General features: G+C 44.2%; 1 protein-coding gene across 2 annotated transcripts in view; it reads left to right on the top strand.

Annotated features, from left to right (window-relative positions):
• SCAF8 (SR-related CTD associated factor 8) overlaps window positions 1-19310 on the top strand; it is a 333369-nt gene extending 314059 nt beyond the window's left edge. For both annotated transcript variants that reach the window (XR_012751614.1, XR_012751615.1), the window contains exon 24: window positions 16511-19310. The gene's annotated coding sequence lies outside the window, so the exon portion shown is untranslated. The remainder of the gene's footprint in view (window positions 1-16510) is intronic.
• The last annotated feature ends 1604 nt before the right edge of the window (window positions 19311-20914 follow it).

Here is a 20914-nt window from a genome sequence, read left to right as displayed (position 1 = left end):
GGAGCTGCAGAAGACACCGCCGCTGCTCCGGTCAGCTTCACACAGCAACTGAAGACAGCCGCGCGATCAGCTGAGCTGTCACTGAGGTTACCCGCTGTCACTGGATGCAGCGGTGGATGCAGCGGTGGCCGCGGGTAACCTCAGTGACAGCTCAGCTGATCGCGCTATTGCCTTCATTAGCTGCGTGGAGGTGAGAGGAGCGGCGGTGAGTAGCGCGATCAGCTGAGCTGTCACTGAGGTTACCCGCGGCCACCGCTGCATCCACCGCTGCATCCAGTGACAAAGGGTAACCTCAGTGACAGCTCAGCTGATCGCGCGGCTGTCTTCAGTTGCTGTGTGAAGCTGACCGGAGCAGCGGCGGTGTCTTCTGCAGCTCCGGTCACCTCCATGCAGCAGCGCTGGATGCGACGCTTGAGCATCCTGGATTCCGCCGGACATGGAGGGCTTTTTTGGGCTGATTAAAGTGGTTAAACAGGGTATATGTTTGTGTTTTTATTTCTAATAAATGATTTTTCGTGTGTGTGTGTTTATTTACTGTAACTTACAGATTAATCATGGAAGGTATCTCAGGGAGATGCCTGACATGATTAATCTAGGACTTATTGGCAGCTATGGGCTGCCAATAACTCCTTATTACCCCGATTTGCCAACGCACCAGGGCAAATCGGGAAGAGCCGGGTACAGTCCCAGAACTGTCGCATATAATGTATGCGGTAATTCTTGGCGGCTGTTGGCTGATATTGTTAGGCTGGGGGGCTCCCCATAACGTGGAGCTCCCCATCCTGAGAATACCAGCCTTCAGTCGTATGGCTTTATCTGGCTGGTTTTAAAATTGGGGGGGACCGCACGCCGTTTTTTTTAATTATTTAATTATTTATTTCACTGCACAGTATAGACACGCCCACCAGCTGCTGTGATTGGGTGCAGTGTGACACCTGTCACTCAGCGTGGGGGCGTGTCTCACTGTAACCAATCATAGGCGCCGGTGGGTGGGGAAAGCAGGGAATACGAGATTGTTTAATGGGCGGCCGGCTTTTTCAAAATAGTAAAAGCCGCCGGAGCAGTGTGAATGCCGTGCAGCGCCGGGGATCGGGGAACGGTGAGTATATGAGAGAGGGCTGCTGAATTCAGTTACTCAGGGGATTAGCGGTCACCGGTGAGCCCTTCACTGGTGACCGCTAATCAGGACGTGACACAGACAGAGCCGCAGCATGACAATGAAGTCGGGTGAAGTTCATCCGAGTTCATTCTGACAGTGCGGCTCTGTCTGTGTCTGCTGTCAGCGGCCATTCAGCTCTGCTACATGGCTGTCTGTGTCTGCTGTTAGCGGCCATGTAGCAGAGCTGAATGGCAGATGACATAGTAAAAACGCATCCCTACACATTACACACGCTTGGCAAGTCAATAAATAAAAAAAAAAAAGGTGCCCAATGCATACGTCACAGAACACATGATCTAAAGGATCGCACACAAAATTGATCAATTTAACATAGACTACTAACGCACGTGTGACAGCAAATGAACGACCTACGTGCAATCTCATAAGATCCCGTATGCAACCTGGGCGTGTCACATCGCAAATGCGATTGTACAACTAATTGCAACGTGTAAAGCAGGCTTTAGCCATTATACTAGCAAACTATGCTGCCAGTTTAAGGGCCGTAGTTGCATTGTCAGGGATAGTTATTGTTGTTTATTCTGCTGTTAATAAAGATAGACCACCGCTGCAATCTACACCACCTCTCAATTTTTACTACCACATTTTAAGTGCACAATCTTGTCGCAATCAAAATGAGTGGCAAAATGACAGATACTGGTGGAAAGGGGAAGAGGCGTGTTGGAAAAGGAAAAAAATGGTTTGTCCGTGGAGAAGGTGGCAAAGCTCCATTAACATCTGCTGAAGATAGAACATCTTCCAGCAAAAGTAAGATGTCTACTACTTACCGTGGACAATCCGATGTGCTCCCTTTTTTACGGACACGAACAACTGGAACAAAGGTAGATGATGGCCAAAAAAAGAAAATGCTTGAATGGATCTCAAGTTGTCCAACAAGTGCCCTCTCCGCCACCTCAACTACCGCATCCAAAAAACACCAGTCCTCTGAGTTGTCATCCCAATCACACTTGCTTTCTCCCAGCTCTGAAGTCTCCATCCGCCCTGCACAGTATGGTGGAACTGAGATGGCTGAGTCTGCAGAGCTGTTCAGTCACACTATAGCCTGGGATTCAGAGGTCTGCTCCCAAGTTACAGTGAGTACAGACCAGGAAATGGTCTGCAGTGATGCCCAGAACCTTTGTGACTCTGATTTAGGCCGTGAGGACCAAGTTTCTGAGCATAATGTTGACCCTTATTCACAAACTGTAACACCTGTTTTTATAAACAATGAGGAACATACTGATGACGATGAGACGCAGATACCAGATTGGGATGACAACTTAAATATTGGTTCACGTCAGGAAGAGGCTCGGTCTGAGGGTGAGGGGAGTGCAAATACAACGCTTGATGAGGAAGTTCTAGATCCCACCTACTGTCAACCCACAGTCAGGCACTCGAGGAGGTCAACAGAGGCGGTGGAGGAGGATGCTACTGATGGCGAAGTTACCTTGCGCCTTCCTGGACAGAGTCGGCTCAGCAGGTCGCATGCCCTCTAAGCCTTGCCTAGCCTGGACCTTTTTTGACATAGAAAAAGATCGCCCAAATCATGTGATATGTAAAATTTGTCGTGATTCTGTTAGTAGAGGGCAAAACCTCAGGAGTTTGACAACTTCTTCCATGAATGAATAAATATCATATGTCCCAGTGGGAAGCTCACCGTGCTGCAATGCGGTCTAGCGGAGCGAACCATCCACCGCCTGCTTCTTCAAGTGCATCCGCGCGCTCTTCCTCTTCTAGGACTGTGGGGACAGCTGTCACACCTGGTTTTCCACGCACAACTTCCACCACTGTAACCACAACAGGCAGTTTGCTTGGTAGGTCATCATTTGGTTTGGAAGGGGAAACAAGTGCGTGTGTACAGCTCTCTCAGACATCGACAGCATCAACGTTGGATGAAGGCAACATCATGTCTACGCCTGCACTTTCCTCACAAACCTGCATTTTTTCACGGACACCCTACTCACCACCGTCTACACATAGCAGCCAGATCTCTGTCCCTCAGATGTGGACAAATAAAAGGCCATTTCCTGCGACCCATGACAAAGCTAAGAGGTTGACTTTATCCCCCTGTAAAAGCTCTTGGCTACCGAAATGCTGCCTTTCTGCCTGGTGGACACACAGGATTTTAGAGACCTTATGTCTGTCGCTGTGCCCCAGTACCAGATGCCTAGTCGCCACTACGTCTCTAAGAAAGGTGTGCCACCAGCATGTCGCACACGACATCACCGCTTCCTTGAGAAACTCTGTGTGTGAACGGGTGCATTTCACCACCAATACTTGGACCAGTAAGCCTGGACAGGGACGTTACATGTCACTGACTGGGCACTGGGTAACTATGGTGACAGATGGTGAAGGGTCTGCTGCACAAGTCTTGCCGTCCCCACGACTTGTGTGTCAATCCTCTGTCTGTCCAAGTTCCGCCACTGCTTCTGCCTCCTCCACCTCGTCTGGGTCCTCCACCTCCGCCCCAAGCCTGCCTGGTCAGGCCACCAGCGTTGTAACTGTGCAGAAGGAATCACGCACCCCTCATTACTATGCTGGCAGCAGAGCGCAACGGCATCAGGCAGTCTTTAGCTTGAAATGTCTTGGAAATAAGAGTCACACAGCGGCTGAGTTGTGGGCAGCTCTGGAGACTGAGTTTAATAAATGGTTGTCTCCACTCAACCTGCAGCGTGGTAAGGCCGTGTGCAACAATGCTGCAAACCTGGGTGCGGCCCTTCGCCTGGGCAAGGTGACACACGTGCCTTGTATGGCTCACGTGTTGAACCTTGTTGTCCAGCAATTTTTAACACACTATCCCAGCCTAGATGGCCTTCTGAACAGGGCACGAAAACTGTCTGCTCACTTCCGCCGTTCAACCATTGCTGCTGAGCGACTTGCATCGCTCCAGAAGTCTTTCGGCCTGCCGGTTCATTGCCTGAAATGCGATGTGCCGACACGCTGGAATTCGACTCTCCACATGTTACAGCGACTGTGGCAGCACCATCGAGCCCTGGTGCAATACGTCATGACGTATAGCCTGGGCCAATGAGATGCAGAGGTGGGGCAGATCACCCTGATGGAGTGGTCTCAGATCAAGGACCTATGCACCCTTCTGCACAGTTTCGACATGGCGACGAATATGTTAAGTGCTTACAATGCCATTATCAGCATGACAATTCCAGTCATTTACATGCTGGAGCACACGCTAAACACTATTCGGAGTCAGGGGGTGGGACAACAGGAAGGGGAGGAACTACAGGAGGATTCATATGCGCAAGACACAACAACATCACCAAGGTCCAGACGTTCATCATCACCAACGCGGCAGGCATGGGACCATGGGGGACAGGGGTCAACAAGGGCGCATGGTAGCAGGCGAAATGTTGAGGAAGGTGCAGGAGAATATGAAGAAATGGAGGACGAACTGTCCATGGACATGGAAGACTCAGCGGATGAGGGAGACCTTGGTCAAATTTCAGTTGAAAGAGGTTGGGGGGAGATGTCAGAGGAAGAAAGAATGGTTAGCACCTCTATGCCACAAACACAGCGTGGACTTGGTTCACATGGCTGCGCAAGACACATGAGCGCCTTCTTGCTGCACTACCTCCAACATGACCCTCGTATTGTCAAAATTAGAAGTGATGATGAGTACTGGCTTGCCACACTATTAGATCCCCGGTACAAGTCCAAATTTTGTGACATAATTCAAGCCATAGAAAGGGACGCACGTATGCAGGAGTATCAGCAGAAGCTGTTACTCGATCTTAGCTCGGCTTTTCCACCAAACAACCGTGCAGGTGCAGGGAGTGAATCTCCCAGTTGTAACTTGACAAACATGGGACGGTCTCGTCATCTTCAACAGTCTACCCGTACCAGTAGCACCGTATCTGGTGCTGGTAACAGCAATTTTATTGAATCTTTTCATAATTTTTTTAGACCATCCTTTGCAAGGCCACCAGAGACAACAAGTCTGACACATAGTCAACGGCTGGAGAGGATGATACAGGAGTATCTCCAAATGAACATCGATGCCATGACTTTGCAAATGGAGCCTTGCTCATTTTGGGCTTCAAATCTTGAAAAATGGCCAGAGCTCTCCACTTACACCTTGGAGATTTTGTCGTGTCCAGCTGCCAGCGTTGTCTCTCAATGTGTCTTCAGTGCTGCTGGGTGTGTGCTGACAGATAAGCGCACGCGTCTGTCCAGTGACAATGTGGACAGACTAACGTTCATCAAAATGAACAAGTCATGGATCCACAAGGAATTTACTACCCCTGTGTCATCCTGGGGAGAGTAAATGCTTGTGGATTTTGAATGTGCTTGATGCAAATCTACCTGTGAAGTGTACAACTCAGGCACAAGTGCTGCCACTGAAGGGGTGAGTGTGTGTGTGGCCCAATTTTTGGAAAAAAGGGAGACTCCGCTTGGAGTAACCTTGCGGTGTTTTACATGATTTTAGAAGGGCAGGCCATGCCTATATCTGTGTCTCCTCCTCTTTTTCCTTGTCCAGCTCTTTTGTTTTCGCATGAGTATATGTCCTTGTCACTTTCCCATGTGTTTGTGTTGTGAGTTGTTTGTCACCTTTTGGACACCTTTGAGGGTGTTTTCTAGGTGTTTTTATGTGTTTGTGATTGCCTCCCATTGTTTCCTATGCGGTTCAAGTGGTTCGCCGAACCGAACTCGAACGAAACCTCCGTTCGGCGGACCGAACTCGAGCCGAACCATGACCGGTTCGCTCATTTCTACCCAGGACACCTCAGGACCCCTAGGTGGGCGTCACCATCCGCTTGGCCCCACCCACTGGTGTGTCCCTATTGTAAAGGGGTGTGACTAGGCTTTGCTGGCTGGTGTTGTGTACCTGGGTGTGGGTTTGTGTTGGTATGCCAAGGAGGATGGAGTCCTGCACCTGGAAGATTTGTGCAGTCTCTATGACAGTCTGGTTTTGCCAGGGCGTCACATGTGTCATGCATATGAGCAGATAAGAAGAGTAAGGCTAGGTATATGTAATGGAAAAAAGAGCAATGAGTTAGAGAGAATAAGGCAGGTAATTCCACGATTATGTAAGTGCTGGGACTTTAGGAAGGGATCACGGATAACGGGAAGGAGGTATTAACGGCGGGTCTGAAAATAAAGAGGTAAACATTTGTAACATCAACCATTATAATCAAAGGAGGAAACTTATATTAAACATTTTACTTGAAAATAGCACATATATGCGTAAATGTTGATACAAGCTAAAGCTTAGAAAACAAGCAGAGATATTGGTCAAGATACTAAACAGGTAAACAAAGTGTCCTAGAAAAAGGTAATGTATATGCAAAGTAAATGGATGCTACATAATGTATTTAAAATACAGTAAAATACCTGTTTAATTGAGAATACCGTATTTAAAGAAAATCGAGTAGATCATAATCTCTATTCAGACCACGGGTGCCAGTGTCTTTAATTCATGAATCCAAAAGGCTTCACGCTTTTTAATAAGTGAATGTGATTGTCGCCCCGTGTAGGGGTCTGAACCGATTCAATCACTTGAAATTTCAGCTGCGCTACTGAATGCCCTGCTTTGTGGACATGGTCGGGTATAGGTAAGAGGAGGTTCTTGCACCTTGTGTCTAGAGATGTGGTCTCTTATATGCTGGGTGGTCTCTCCAACATACAACAGACCGCATGGACACTTAGGGGCACTTTGCACACTGCGACATCGCAGGTGCGATGTCGGTGGGGTCAAATTGAAAGTGACGCACATCCGGCATCGCATGCGACATCGCAGTGTGTAAAGCCTGGATGATACGATTAACGAGCGCAAAAGCGTCGTAATCGTATCATCGGTACAGCGTCGGCGTAATCCATAATTACGCTGACGCAATGGTCCGATGTTGTTCCTCGCTCCTGCGGCAGCACACATCGCTGTGTGTGAAGTCGCAGGAGCGAGGAACATCTCCTACCGGCCTCACTGCGGCTTCCGTAGGATATGCGGAAGGAAGGAGGTGGGCAGGATGTTTACATCCTGCTCATCTCCGCCCCTCCGCTCTGATTGGCCGCCTACCGTGTGACGTCGCAGTGACGCCGCACGACCCGCCCCCTTAACAAGGAGGCGGGTCGCCGGCCACAGGGATGTCGCACGGCAGGTGAGTGTGTGTGTGAAGCTGGCGTAGCGATAACTTTCGCTACGCCAGCTATCACCACATATCGCTGCTGCGACGGGGGCGGGCACTATCGCACTCGGCATCGCAGCATCGGCCTGCGATGTCGTAGTGTGCAAAGCCCGCCTTACTCAAGTACACAACGTTTGAGGATTCACATGTGAAATAATTCCTTATTGGATAATTCAGGCCAGAATGAGGATGATGAATGGATTCGCTCTTCAGCACATTATTACACTGACGGCAATGTACCGTAAACACGGAAAGGTGCCAAATTTAGGAATCCTCGAACATTGTCCACTTACATTACAAAAAAAAATCACGGAATGTGAACAATCCGATAGACTGTCATAGGTATGAAAAAAAAGGATCGCACCCGTACGTGAAAAACCAAAGTGTGAATGAGCCCTACGGCTGTCCTTATAAATTCCCAAACAAAGTTTTTTTTTATGATCAATATAATTGAATATAATGTAAATCTAGTGGACAGAATAAATAATGATAGTATATCTACTATTACATGTTCTTGTCTAATCTGTTTCATTGTACTAATGAGAATACAATTGAAGTCTGACAGAACAAATAACCAGTGACCTTCTTTTACCTTTCCCTGCCTGGCTATATTCTGTTTCCCATATGTATAAAAAAAAATCAAAAAAACTATTTGAACAAAAAAACAAGGAATCTGAATGTCATTTTTTTCAGCCGCAGTACCTGCTTTTGCCCTTTAGATGTCACTATTTCTAATGTTGTATAAGAAAAGCAATGACAATTGAGTCACTTCTTCCATGTACTCATTTCACACCCACACATAGTTATGTGCAAAAATCTGTAAACTGCAAATGTTTTTTTAATAACAACAGTATTAACATTTTCTAAATAACAAATATACTCTATATTATAATGAGCACCTAAATCTAATAGACAGGATTGGAGTGAGATCCCGGAGGCTAGTCAGACGGGATTAGGACTATCGATCTCTACCTGCCATGTTATTTCCTAAGCGCATGGCAGTTTACACAGCACAAATATACCCTTTACAGACACAGCGGGGGGATCTTCAGAAAATAAATCCTGGGAAAGGTTGAATGGCTCCAGCCAGTCGGCAGAGGAGTTAGCGCTTATGGGAGGTGAGATTGAAAAGAATAATTTGCTTCTCCTGGCACATGCGTGGGCACACACTATGTTCTGACTCATGTACGACGCAATCTCCATTTTCTTTCCTTGACAATTCACTGTATAATCATTTACTTCTAAATGACTAGTTTGAAAATATCCTCTGTCCTAATATGGCGGTGTGACGAAGGAGACGTTTCTTCTGTCCTCGAGCTGTTATTTTGTTCTTTTCTGATAAATGCAGTGAAAATCTCTTATTATTATTGTAATCATCAGCTTGAATTTACTGTATTAATGTCTATAATTGACTTAATGTGTCATCTGAAAATGACCTTTAGTTTAAATCAAGATTTTGTGCTAAATGGTATTGTAAATAAAACTGAAAAATTTCCACACTGGCCACTTGGGCTTTTGTAGAACTTCCTGTTCTTACTGGAATTATACATGCACATTAGCAGCAATAACTGACTATATTTTCTATTCAAGCATCTAATGAGCGTGTGCAAAGGTCATTGTGACAACAAGGCGAGCAGGGTCAGGTGTGACATCATCTATTGTAATTGGTGGCTCTTGTGTTATCAGCTGTGGATTGAGGTGTTAACAGTCATTGCAAACCTGCCTGGGATGATAAGGAAACTGCTGCAAACTCTTAAATATCCCCAGTGGCCAGAGTGAAAATGGCAAGATTTCTAATTTTTCTTCTTAATACAGATTTTCATATGAAAAAACAAAGCATTGCCAATTTTTTATTTATTTATTTATTTATATTTTTTTTTTAAATATATGAAACGCAAAAAATCTGATGAAAAATAGGTAATTTTCTGATGATACATTCCCTTTAATGGGCTTTTTACCATCTATCTCAGGGGTGTACAACATTTTTTCGGTAAAAAAGCCGCATAGTCATACTGAACCAATCCAAAAAGTCTAAAAAAATGAAAGGGGTACTTACCATATATTTCGTTTTATAAGACGCACCGGATTATAAAACGCACCCCAAATTTAGAGGAGGAAAATAGGAAAAAAATGTTTTAATGTTAAAATGAGTGTCCGTCTTATAATCCTAGTGTGTCTTAATTCTAATGCTCACTGGGGGGAGCGGCAGTGGTGGAGCGCCTCAGGACGGTCACAGGAGGCAGGGCGATATTGTGGACTCAGAGCAGGCACCATTGATCTGATGGCAGACTGCAGGGATGTCACTGCAGTGGAGCGACTCAGGAGGGTCACAGTATGGGGTGTCTTGGCGCTAGGTACCATTGATCTGACTGCGGCTGGCAAGAGGGACTTCAAGAAAATGGCTGCGGAGGCGGCACGTACGCAGATGTGACTCTGTAACCATTTTTGCATCAATCTGCACATGCTCCACCTCCACGGCCTTTTTGTTGAAGTCCATCACGTCAACCACGGGCGATTCAATAGAGCCCGCAGTCAGATTAATGCACCCGCCGCTGAGACACCCCGTCCTGTGACTCTCCTGAGCCGCTCCACTGCTCCTCCGAACCATCAGTATTGCCGACCCTGCCTCCTTTTACCCCGCTCCATCACCGCCGCCCCGATAACCCATATCCGGATTGTAAGACGCACCCACACTTTACCCCCAGCTTTGGGGGCAAAAAGTGCGTCTTATAATCCGGAAAATATGGTGTACTAATACATCAAATATGGCTCAGCAATATGGGTATAGGAGGAAAAGACTAACTTATAATAAAGACTCCTAAAACTTAACTTTTGCTACTAACAAATCTAAAAGATCATCGGTCACAAAAAAATGGACATAAAAAACAAACACATGTATATTGGGTCACAAAGTTCAAGAAGGCCCAATCTCATGTGAGGCATATATAACAACCAAATCCCAGAGGCCACTATTCAGTTTTTTGTAGCACTCTTATTAATTTTTCCTCCGTGAGTCCTACGGGGATCCGCCCCACAGGAGAGAACCAAGATTCTATTTTAAGGATAAAGTGAGAAAACAAACAATATCACTTATAACCAGCAGACACCATTTCTACATATGATCATCTGCTATAATGATATAGAAAGATCTCACCCAGTAGTAGACTCATCCACTGATTCCCATTATAGGACAATCACATCAAGGTCGACCCTCAAATAGACCGGTCACCGTCTGTCCATTATTCCCAGAAATCAGTTATGGTGTGAAGATCAAGACCTCCTTGTTATGATCCGGAACCATGGAAGACAACCATAAATCATTGTTAAAAGGTGACAAGAGCATTGGCAACTAATCTGGCCGCCATCCCCTTACTAACCATCACAACTAGAAGTAGCCGAGGGGTGAACTAACATCCTGTGCACCGCGAACCCAGCCGGAGAACTAGCTATCCTAAAGGAAGGAAAGATGAATAACTCTCTGCCTCAGAAAATAGATAAAGAATAGCAAGCCCCCCATATTCAAAGACTGCGGTGATACAGGAAAACACAATACACAGATAGATGATAGGATTAGCAAAAGGTGAGGCCCTACTGACTAAATAGGACAGGACAGGAAAGGGACTGATGGTGGCCAGAGAAAAACCCTGCAAAAATCCAACAACGTGATAGTACAAAAAAGTCCTCAGATTGCTAGATCTGAACTCCGTCCTATACCAGGCGCTCTTGTTATACCAATGAACAGAAAGCAGGAACCATTACAAATTCAAGAAGCAACAAATACATGGACTTATAGGAGCGATACTCCAAACATAACTGCAGGGAGGTTTCCAGCTAAGCAACTGAGAGGGAAGATCCCTGCATGCAAATAAACTGAAAACAACCACAGCAAATGACAAACTCAGATAAGAACAAAAAGAACCAAACAAAAATAAAGAGCCAAGCACTTATCTGGGGTAGATGTGGTCTGGAGCAGGATGAAGCAGGCTGGTGAACAAAGAACAACTGACATCCGGCATAGCCTGCTATCAGACCAGGGTTTAAATAAGCAGAGAGTTAGCAATGGAAACAACGCCCATTGCTCAACACACCTGGTCTCTGTCCAAACCATTCCTGGCCACAAGAGGGAGCCTCACATCAGCCAAAGCATAACTGACATTCACAACACCTCCTCTTGTCAACACGTATATTGCAGAGCCATCCTTTTACTCCCTTACTCCTGACGCATTTCGTATCCTTTTACTCATCAGGGGAGTTTTGGTAATAATGTTCGCTGTTTAAATCTAGCGTCAAAGATTCTGCATATAGTCTTGGGCTAAAATAAGGGAAAACAAAATTCCCATTGAGTCTAGTATAACACGATAATAATTATAAAGAGTCACCAGTGTGTACAAGCTCTATTCACCGCTTCTGTCTCACATATTCATTTACATTCTCTGCCTCGCTCGTGGCTACGGGCGCCGCCATTTTATAGGCACCGCACATGCCCAAAGAGCACCAATGTGGGAGGGGTTCAGTCCAGGATCTCACGTCCCGGTCATGTGATCTGAAACCCTCCCATCACACCGAGTGACCTCTAGAAATATATATTTATTTATTTTAATCTCTTATATAGCATTATTAATTCCACAGCGCTTTACAGACATTATCATCACTGTCCCCATTGGGACTCACAGTCTAAATTCCCTATCAGTATGTCTTTGGAGTGTGTTAGGAAACCAGAAAACACAGAGGAAACCCACGCAAACATGGGGAGAACATACAAACTCCTGCAGATGTTCTCTTGGTGGGATTTGCAAGACTGCAGTTTTAACCACTGAGCCACCATGCTGCCCAAAATATGTCCCACATTGCCCCTATGCATACTGTTTCCCTTTCACAAAATCCCCCCTACTCTATAAAGGTGTCCTCATAGCAAGAACAACCCCCTTTTTACTTCTATTGCCTGGCCCAGAGCCGTAGGGTACCCGGTCCTGGGGTTTTAGTTCTTAGGGGATTGTCACAGGTGGCTGTGCCCGATCACGTGGCCCTGGTGGTAGTTAAAAGAAGTGTGGTGAAAAAAATTGTAAAAATAAATAAAATAAAAGTGTCTTGTGACACCACCTACGTTTCCCGGTAATATTACCGGCGCTGCTTGCAGACCTCTGGGTGATGATAACGCAGCTAGTTTGTTATGCTCCCCGCAGGTGGAGCGATGTCTCCGGGGCCCTTGGGAGGATCAAGATTTTACACACAGGGAGGCAGCTTACCACGAGTCTTGATACCGGTCTCTTCAAGGCCCTGATGTGCGGCTCCCCATGTTCAGGCAAACAAAGTCCATAGTGAGAGTTGTACCTTTGATAACAATAACTGTCACACACACACACCAGGTCTTTCTCTCTGTACCTTTACAGATGTTGTTCACAGGGTTAAGTCCAGGGTACAGTCCAGGGGTCAGGTGGCAGTTAGGAGTTCCACATCCGTGAGCTATGAGGCCTCCTTATTACTGTATTTTTGCTTAAGTCCTGGGCTGTCTAAAACCTGTCCATGACCTCTCCTGTATCTCTCACTTGCATAGCAGGCGATGAGAACCGTTCTCCTGGGCACCACTAACTCCGCTGCGGTCCCTGGCTCTATTGATGGCGGTGCTACAGGTGTTCCTGCGCCAGGAGACTGAAGTCCCCTTCGCCCTCCGGTCTTTTCTGCTGGGCCTGAATGAACCCGTACAGACTTGGACTCCAGTTGGTTCTTATGGGGTGAACCGAACTGGTCCCTCTGCCCCCTTTCTGCCTCGCCTCACCTCCGACCCTCATTCTGGATCACTCACACTTGCTAAGCTTTCCTCTGGTATCGGTCTAATGCAGCACCGTTTACCAGGTTTCTTCCTCTGACCTGTCCCGCACTCAACTCCGCTCAACTGACTCTGCTCAACTGACTCTGCTCAACTGACTCTGCTCAACTGACTCTGCTCAACTGACTCTCTTGCCCCACCCTCAGCATTTCTTATAGGAGACCTCAACTGACGTCAGCCAATACACCTGACGTCAGTTAGTCGAGCTCCCCCTACAGGCTTGAGGTGGAAAGTGTTGTATGTTAATTCTCCCAATGTGGAAATCCCACTTACCAGATGTTACTATGGCTACTTAACCGTAGGGTGCCACACTATAATAATATATAAAATCTTCAGCTCATCCTGGAGCGCTTGCTGTTTTCGGCCACCTGCTCTGCGGCAACCACAATACCAGCAGTGAGGTGAGGTCACAGTGTGATGACATCATCACACTGCTGCACGTCGGGGCTGGGGAAAACGTGCACTACTCTCTCCTCTGCCTGAGTCCTGGTGCACAAGTATTCAACTGTAACTGAAAGACGGCTGAATATAGAAGATGAGAACCAAAGCCACCCAGTTCTCCGCAGGCCGCACAACGTCCTTTAGCGGGCTGCATGCGGACCACAGGCCGCATGTTGTGGAGGCCTGATCTATCTGCAGTTACTGACAAACATAAAATGCATGCAAATAAAGGTTACAGTAATATGCAATATGAAATATCTACAAATATGTCTAACTTGAGCAGTTGTTCTGTATTGTTCTAAGTACTGTAGGCGCCAATATTTCAAAATTAGCTGCACATAAAAATTATTACTTTGTTATACATTAAAAAAATAGTGACTACATACCATAGGGGCAGATAGCGCAGCAGCGCAGGGGCCCTCCGAGACAAGGGTCTCATTCAATTTATTTCCCTAACTCATTTTAAACTGAAGCTGACAGATATATGCAAAGGAACCCTTTTACTAGGCAATGGGGCATTAGTTTCCCCAGACTAGTCGGTCCACTTAGTATGTTATCACGCGCCCTGTGAGCATGACAGCATGATTTGCAAGAGCTGGCATCATCGCTAGCTCTCTACAAATCTTGTGCGGCTTTGTTCACTCACATCATTGAGCCTCTGAAGCCAGGTGTACTGCTTCAGAGAGATGCACTGTTCATGACCGTAAGTATAGAAGATGGCTCACGTACACAGAAGAGTCAAAGAACAGCCGTCTTCTGCACTTCTGATCATGTGCAGTGCACTTCTCTGATGCCAGGACGTGTACACTCGGCTTCAGAGGCACAATGATGGTGTTCAGACAGCCACACATGAATGAGATTTATAGAGCATTAGTGATGATGCCAGCTCTAGGAGCATGATAACATGCCAGGTGGGTGGACTAGTCAAAGGGTTAATTTGCATATTATAAACAGACTTTAAAAATATTGTTTCTAAAGTTCTGTTTATGTGTCTAATGTACTAAGGGGATTTAGACGGGTATACACAACTGCTGGTGGTTCTGCGTGCACGTGGGGGGTGGTTTTTCAGGTTTCCTATAAAGGTAAGGTGTCACGTTTTTTTATTTATGTATTAAAAATAGTGATTATGAAATCATGTATTTTTAATACAAATTTAAATTCACTGTTTATTTAGTTTTTATTTAATTCTAGTTTTATTGAAGCACTGGGGGCTGCCATCATGGATTTGGTGTTTGTAACAACAGTTACTGACCTCCTTTATGGCAGCCGTCTGGGCATAGAAGACCATTGTCGGGCTGTGACCCTATACTGTAACATAGCGAAGGCATCTGCTGTGAAATGGATGCACCCCCTGGGCTGTCCAGATCACAGCACAGAGAGGAGATTGGCGTCATATTTATGCAGCTCACAGCGTATGCTGTATGCTCCACTTTCCCCCTGTCGCCCATCGGGATGGATGGGGTGTGTATCGGCACCAGGCAACGGTGATTGCATCGGAACTAATCCTGCCGCGCCCCCCCCTGCACTCTGCCACGCGCCCCCCTGCCACTCCGCTCACCCCCACTCACCTCGGGCCTACGCTGCTTGTACTGTGATCGCTGACAGGAATGGCTGCCAAGGGCGCAGGTCTGAGGTGAGTGCATGCGACTGGGAGCTGTGAGTGTGGCGTGACATCTGTAGTGCAGTCCGCAAAGGCTGCAGATCACCCTTCCTCACCGCATGTCACCTCGGACCTCCGATCCCGGCCGGCAGCACAGTATATGGGGGCTCGGGATACAGTCAGCGGGGCATAGGGAAACAGGCAGTGAGACATAGGGAAACAGCCAGCGGGGCATAGGGAAACAGTCAGCAAGGCATAAGGAAACAGCCAGCGGGGCATAAGGAAACAGCAAGGCATAGGGAAGCAGCCAGTGGGGCATAGGGAAACAGTCAGCAAGGCATAAGGAAACGGCCAGCGGGGCATAGGTAAACAGCCAGCGGGGCATAGGGAAACAGTCAGCGAGGCATAGGGAAACAGCCAGCGGGGCATAGGGAAAAAGCCAGCGGGGCATAGGGAAACAGCCAGCGGGGCATTGGGATACAGTGCGGCGCGGGATACAGTGGGGCGCTATGCAGCTGGCCTTAGTGACACTGTAGACATATTAGGATCACTCTGTAGCCACCAACAAAATGGCCCTAAACTGTGATCCTAAACGTCTTCTTCCTTTATCCTGTTGGAAAGACCCAGGTTGGGAGGGGGAGGTGACATCACACACAGGAGAGTAGATTCTGCCCACTTTACTGCAGCTGTAATCCAGGCTATTTCTACAGTGGGATTTCTGTAGGAGTTCAGCAGCTGCTCCCTCTAGTGTTTAACAGTGGAAAATATCAAACTTTTAATTTTTTTTTTATATTTTTCTCAATTAACACTAGAACTACTGGACTCATGACACCTATATAGAAATACATAGTGCAAAGTAGTCAAAATGACTACCTCAGTAGTTCTAGTGTTAAAAACAAATAATTTTATTTAAACATAACATTAAAACATTAATACTTTATATTGTTTCAGTTATTGAAAAAAAATTTTTTGACGACATCTTCCCTTTAAAGATGGAGTGATCTCTCTACAAAGATGTAGTGTTTGGTGCTACAATGTAAACAAACGAGGAAGCAAAAATGTAGTCAAGTCCTGAAAATGGGCTATAAGCCCAACAACCTGTCATAGGGGTCAGAAATATGGTGATTCCAACTTCTCCCTTAAAAGATGTAACATTTTTATCTTCTGACATATACCTAGCATGGCAAACACCTCTTCCCCCCAACAGTTGTCATTGGGGAGTCTCAGGATACCCCCATATGTACAGTCTGGCAGATCTTGGTCTGTTCAGCCAACACTCATCAAACTTGTATGACTATTTTATGTATTCTAATTATACTTATAGAGAAATATTCTTTTATTTTCAATAGGTAACTGAAGGACAGAAACTAGCTACACAAGTCTTGCCCAATGTAAAGCTTTTATCTGGAGACTTGAAGATCTGAGGCATCACCTGAAATGGCTGGAGAAAGAGAAGCAATCAGTTGTTGAAATAATGATGATTTGTAACAGAGAGACCGCATTCAAAAAGTAGAGAAACAACTATTAATTTTGAGTATGAATGGATTCAAGGGGCACATTTTACAACTAAGGCTTTGTGCATATTATTTAAAGCGTAACTGTTGTTTAAATTTTCATTTCACTGGTGCACTTGAAAATTTGTAAAATCTATAAAATCTGTATTCAGTTAACCCTTTGTCCCCCGGCCGATTTTACATTTTTCAATTCTGTTTTTTGCTCCTCTTCTTCCATGAGCCATAACTTTTTTACTTTTCTGAGAATCTTGCCATATGAGGGCTTGTTTTTTGTGGGGCAAGTTGTGCGTTTAAAAGAAGCCATGAGTTTGACCATATAGTGTACTGGAAAATGGGAAAATAATTCTAAGTGCAGAAAAATTGCAAAAAAAAGTGCGATTGCACGATTGGTTTTGGGGCATTTTATTCACTCTGTTCACTATATGGTAAAACTGAAGTACGATGTGATGCTTCAGGTTGGTACAAGTTCATAGATACCAAACTTGTAGGTTTACTTTTATCTAAGGGTTTAAAAAAATGTAAGAAGTTTGTCCAAAAAAAGTGGCACACTTTTTGTTCCATTTTTCACGACCCATAGCGTTCTCATTTTTCGGAATATAGGGCTCAGTGAAGGCTTATTTTTTTGCGTCTTGAGCGGATGTTTTTAGTGGTACCCTTTTTGCACAGATGCTATGTTTTAATCTCCTGTAATTGCAAAATTTGCAACTACCACAAAATGTAATTTTAGCGTTTAGAATTTTTTTGCCTTTTTGCCGTTTACCAATCAGATTGATTGATTTTACATTTTGATAGATCGGGCATTTCTGAACGTGGCAATACCAAATATATGTATATTTTTATTTTTTTAATCCTTTAATTTTCAATGGGGGTTGATTTAAACTTTTAGGTTTTTTTAATTTTTAAAACTTTTTTAATTTTTTATTTAGTTTACTACTCCCTCTAGGGGACTATAAGGATCAGTAGTCTGATCTCAGATTAATTTCTGCAGATCAAGACCTGCAGAAGTGGGATTAATCCATTCTTTCCCAGCTATATATATATATATATATATATATATATATATATACTCACCATAGAACGAAGCTAGCCATAAGCTGCATTTTGTCTTTATTTAATGGTCTCATTAAATAGCAGTCCAAATGTATATTATGGGATGCACTTTCTGAAATGCAGAAATCTAAGATATGTCATCTATTTTTACTGTTCATATTTTTTATTTTTCATATCTGCTGTAAATGTTTCAATTTTGTGGTTTTTAAGAGTAAATGCAGAGAAAACCTGAGGATGTTATAAACCACCTGAAAATACATCCACTGTGACATTTGTGATTCTGTGGGCATCATCACTGGTTTTATAACTTTCACAATAGATTTACTCCATGTGAAGAAGACTTAAAAGACAAAAGGCTCTAATCGGGTACTTACGTTGCAAATGTTTGTAGGAGAAAATCAGATGTGCTCACCTGCACCTGATACAGTCATGAAAATATAAGAAGAAAATTTTGGAAAAGCCAACTTACCATTGTAGATGTATAACCTTGTATGGAATAGTTAATTGAACCGCTTTGTAGCGGACCAACAGGCAGAAATTCATGCCTCAATCCAGATATAGAAAAAAAGCAATGTCCAGCGAGGCAACGAGTATAAAAATTCACTTGGCATTTTATTGAGAAAAAAAAATATTTTAAAAGTTATTCCAAAAACTTACCATACAGGCTGTAAAAGGTATGAGTGATGAAAAATAATCCACTAAGGATAGACAAGAGACGTTTCGACTACGCCTTCATCACAGTCATAGTCGTGAAAATAGTCACAACTGCTATTGAAAGCCTGTAGGTTACGGCTGCAGCAGGCACCAGGAAGAGTTAGCATCAAAAATTCAACTAGAAGTGGACTCCCGGCCTTGCCGTCATAAGACGATGGTCAGCAGTAATGGTTACATCGTGATTTTATTATGCGGGTCACAGATCACACCCCCGTCCTCAGATAAATCACGCAGATGTACAGATGTATGTGAGATTTATCTGAGGAAGGAGATGTGATCTGTGAAACACGTAATAAAATCTCGATGTAACCATTACTGCTGACCATCTTATGACAGCGCAGGAGTCCACTTCTAGTTGAATTTTTGACGCTAACAATAGATTAACTCAGATTTATATTCAAGGTCATAAGGTTTTTGTCTACTGCAGTGCAGTCATGTTTTTACCTTCTTACCATTGACCCAAGTAAAGAATGTCTGTGTTTCCAGGTCCAGGTAACAGGAGCAGGAACATCTTTTTTTCTGCTATTCTATATTTTCCTTTAGGCACAGGTAATGACTGCAGCTTGTTTCACAATGTGCCTTGTTTTATTCTACCACACAAAACATGACTGTAACACCTTTTGGCCACATCATTCTGAAACAGACATATATTTTCCCAGTAAACACAGCCTGGACGTGCTGCACTGGAGTGTGATGTTATATCCATAGGGGCCCTGCATGCAGCTCTTCTGGGGGTGATGATCATGATCCAGGCAAATACAACATAATGAAACCAAGGAAAGTAACACTCCGTAATGTGACGAGACCTTCCATTCTCAGTTTTAGACACACTGATACAAATACATCAAATAATATACTCATGTATTCTATGTAGTCACTTGTTCTTGCACATTTGCCTGATTCCCGTTTTGATAATAAACTACTAAAAAAAATCATCATGTTTGTGCATTGTCATTAAACTTTATTTTTTTAAATCAAGTTGAAAAAAAAATGACAACATACCAAACAAAACAGGGCACAGGTTAGACTATGTGTGAATTTTTTATATTTGAGAGGTGACACATACAGCTACATTGTATTGCTTCTGTAAAACATTTGTGGGAGATGCTGGCTCCTCTTAAGGAAAATATTTTGTACTAAATGTATTTAATGGCAATTTTTTTTTACATAGCACAGTCTATATAAAAAATAGAAATCTTGCAGTTTTCACACTGACCAATACGAATTTTTTAGATTCTAACTTTGTTGTTTCAGGAAATAACACATGTACATAGCCACAATGGTTGGATTCTGGCTATCTTTTATATTGAGGTGTCCAATGAGCGTGTGTAAGGCTAGGGACCCACGTTGCTTTTTACCTGCTTTTTACCTGCTTTTTTGCTGCTTTTTCAACTGCACCGTTTAATGCCAAAATGGATGTGTTCTGCTTTTCAAGCAAAGTCTATGGGAATTTGGGTTTCTTGTGCGCACTATGCAGTTCAAAATGCTGCCTTTTTGTGGCAGAAATTTGGGCAAAAACTCAGCTTTGCAGTTCAAAATTCAAATGGCAAAAACAATTGACATGTCAATTGTTTTTGCCATTTTGCCTTTTTTCCCCTTTTTTCATTTTGTTTGACTATTTAAACTTTATTTACCAGTGTCTTTATGTTCCAAACGCATCTGTCAAAACGCAATGGAAAAGCAGGTAAAAAGCGCTAAAAACGCATCAAAAACGCGGTAAATACGCATGCGTTTTTAGCGCTATTTTGTGGTCAAAAGCAACTTTGGCTAAATCAATTACTGCAAGAGGATGCGTTTAGAAATGCAAGGACTTCAACGCAACGTGGGCACATAGCCTAAGAAACCCAAATTCCCATAGACTATGCTTGAAAAGCAGAACACATCCATTTTGGCATTAAGGCTATGTGTCCACGTTGCTTTTCCCTACTTGCAGTTCTAAATGCACGTTTTGTCCTTAATTGAATTAGCCAAAGTTGCCTTTTGCAGAACTTTAGCGCTGAAAACGCATGCGTATTTTCCGCGTGTTTGGTGCGTTTTTAGCGCTTTTTAGATGCTTTTTCAAATGCACTTTGACGCATGCATTTTGAACATCAAGACAATGATAAATAAAGTTACAACAGTCAAACAAAATGAAAAAAGAGAAAAAAAAGGGACACAAATATTTGTATGAAAAAAAATAAAATAGCAATATTTAATAGAATTATAGCGGTTATTTAATAAAAAATGGAAATATAGCAATAAAATGATAATTTTCTTTACATAAATTGTCGGACTGTGTGTGTGTGTAAGGGACATATGAAATCATTATTTTGATGTGCAAAAGATGTGAAGCCCCACAGGTGTAGTGTCGGTGCATTACCTTCAGGGACTCCACTCGGCTGGATCTGGTCACAGGTAGGAGATCTTCTTCTTGTCGTGACGCCACTCTCAGTATTGCGATCAGTGGGGACCGCCACTGCAGGTTGAGGGACGCCT

Source organism: Anomaloglossus baeobatrachus, chromosome 3, assembly GCF_048569485.1.
Source record: "Anomaloglossus baeobatrachus isolate aAnoBae1 chromosome 3, aAnoBae1.hap1, whole genome shotgun sequence".
In the NCBI taxonomy this organism is placed as follows: domain Eukaryota; kingdom Metazoa; phylum Chordata; class Amphibia; order Anura; family Aromobatidae; genus Anomaloglossus; species Anomaloglossus baeobatrachus.
The sequence above is the reverse complement of the archived record's forward strand: the minus strand, read 5'-3'. Positions and strand labels throughout refer to the sequence as shown.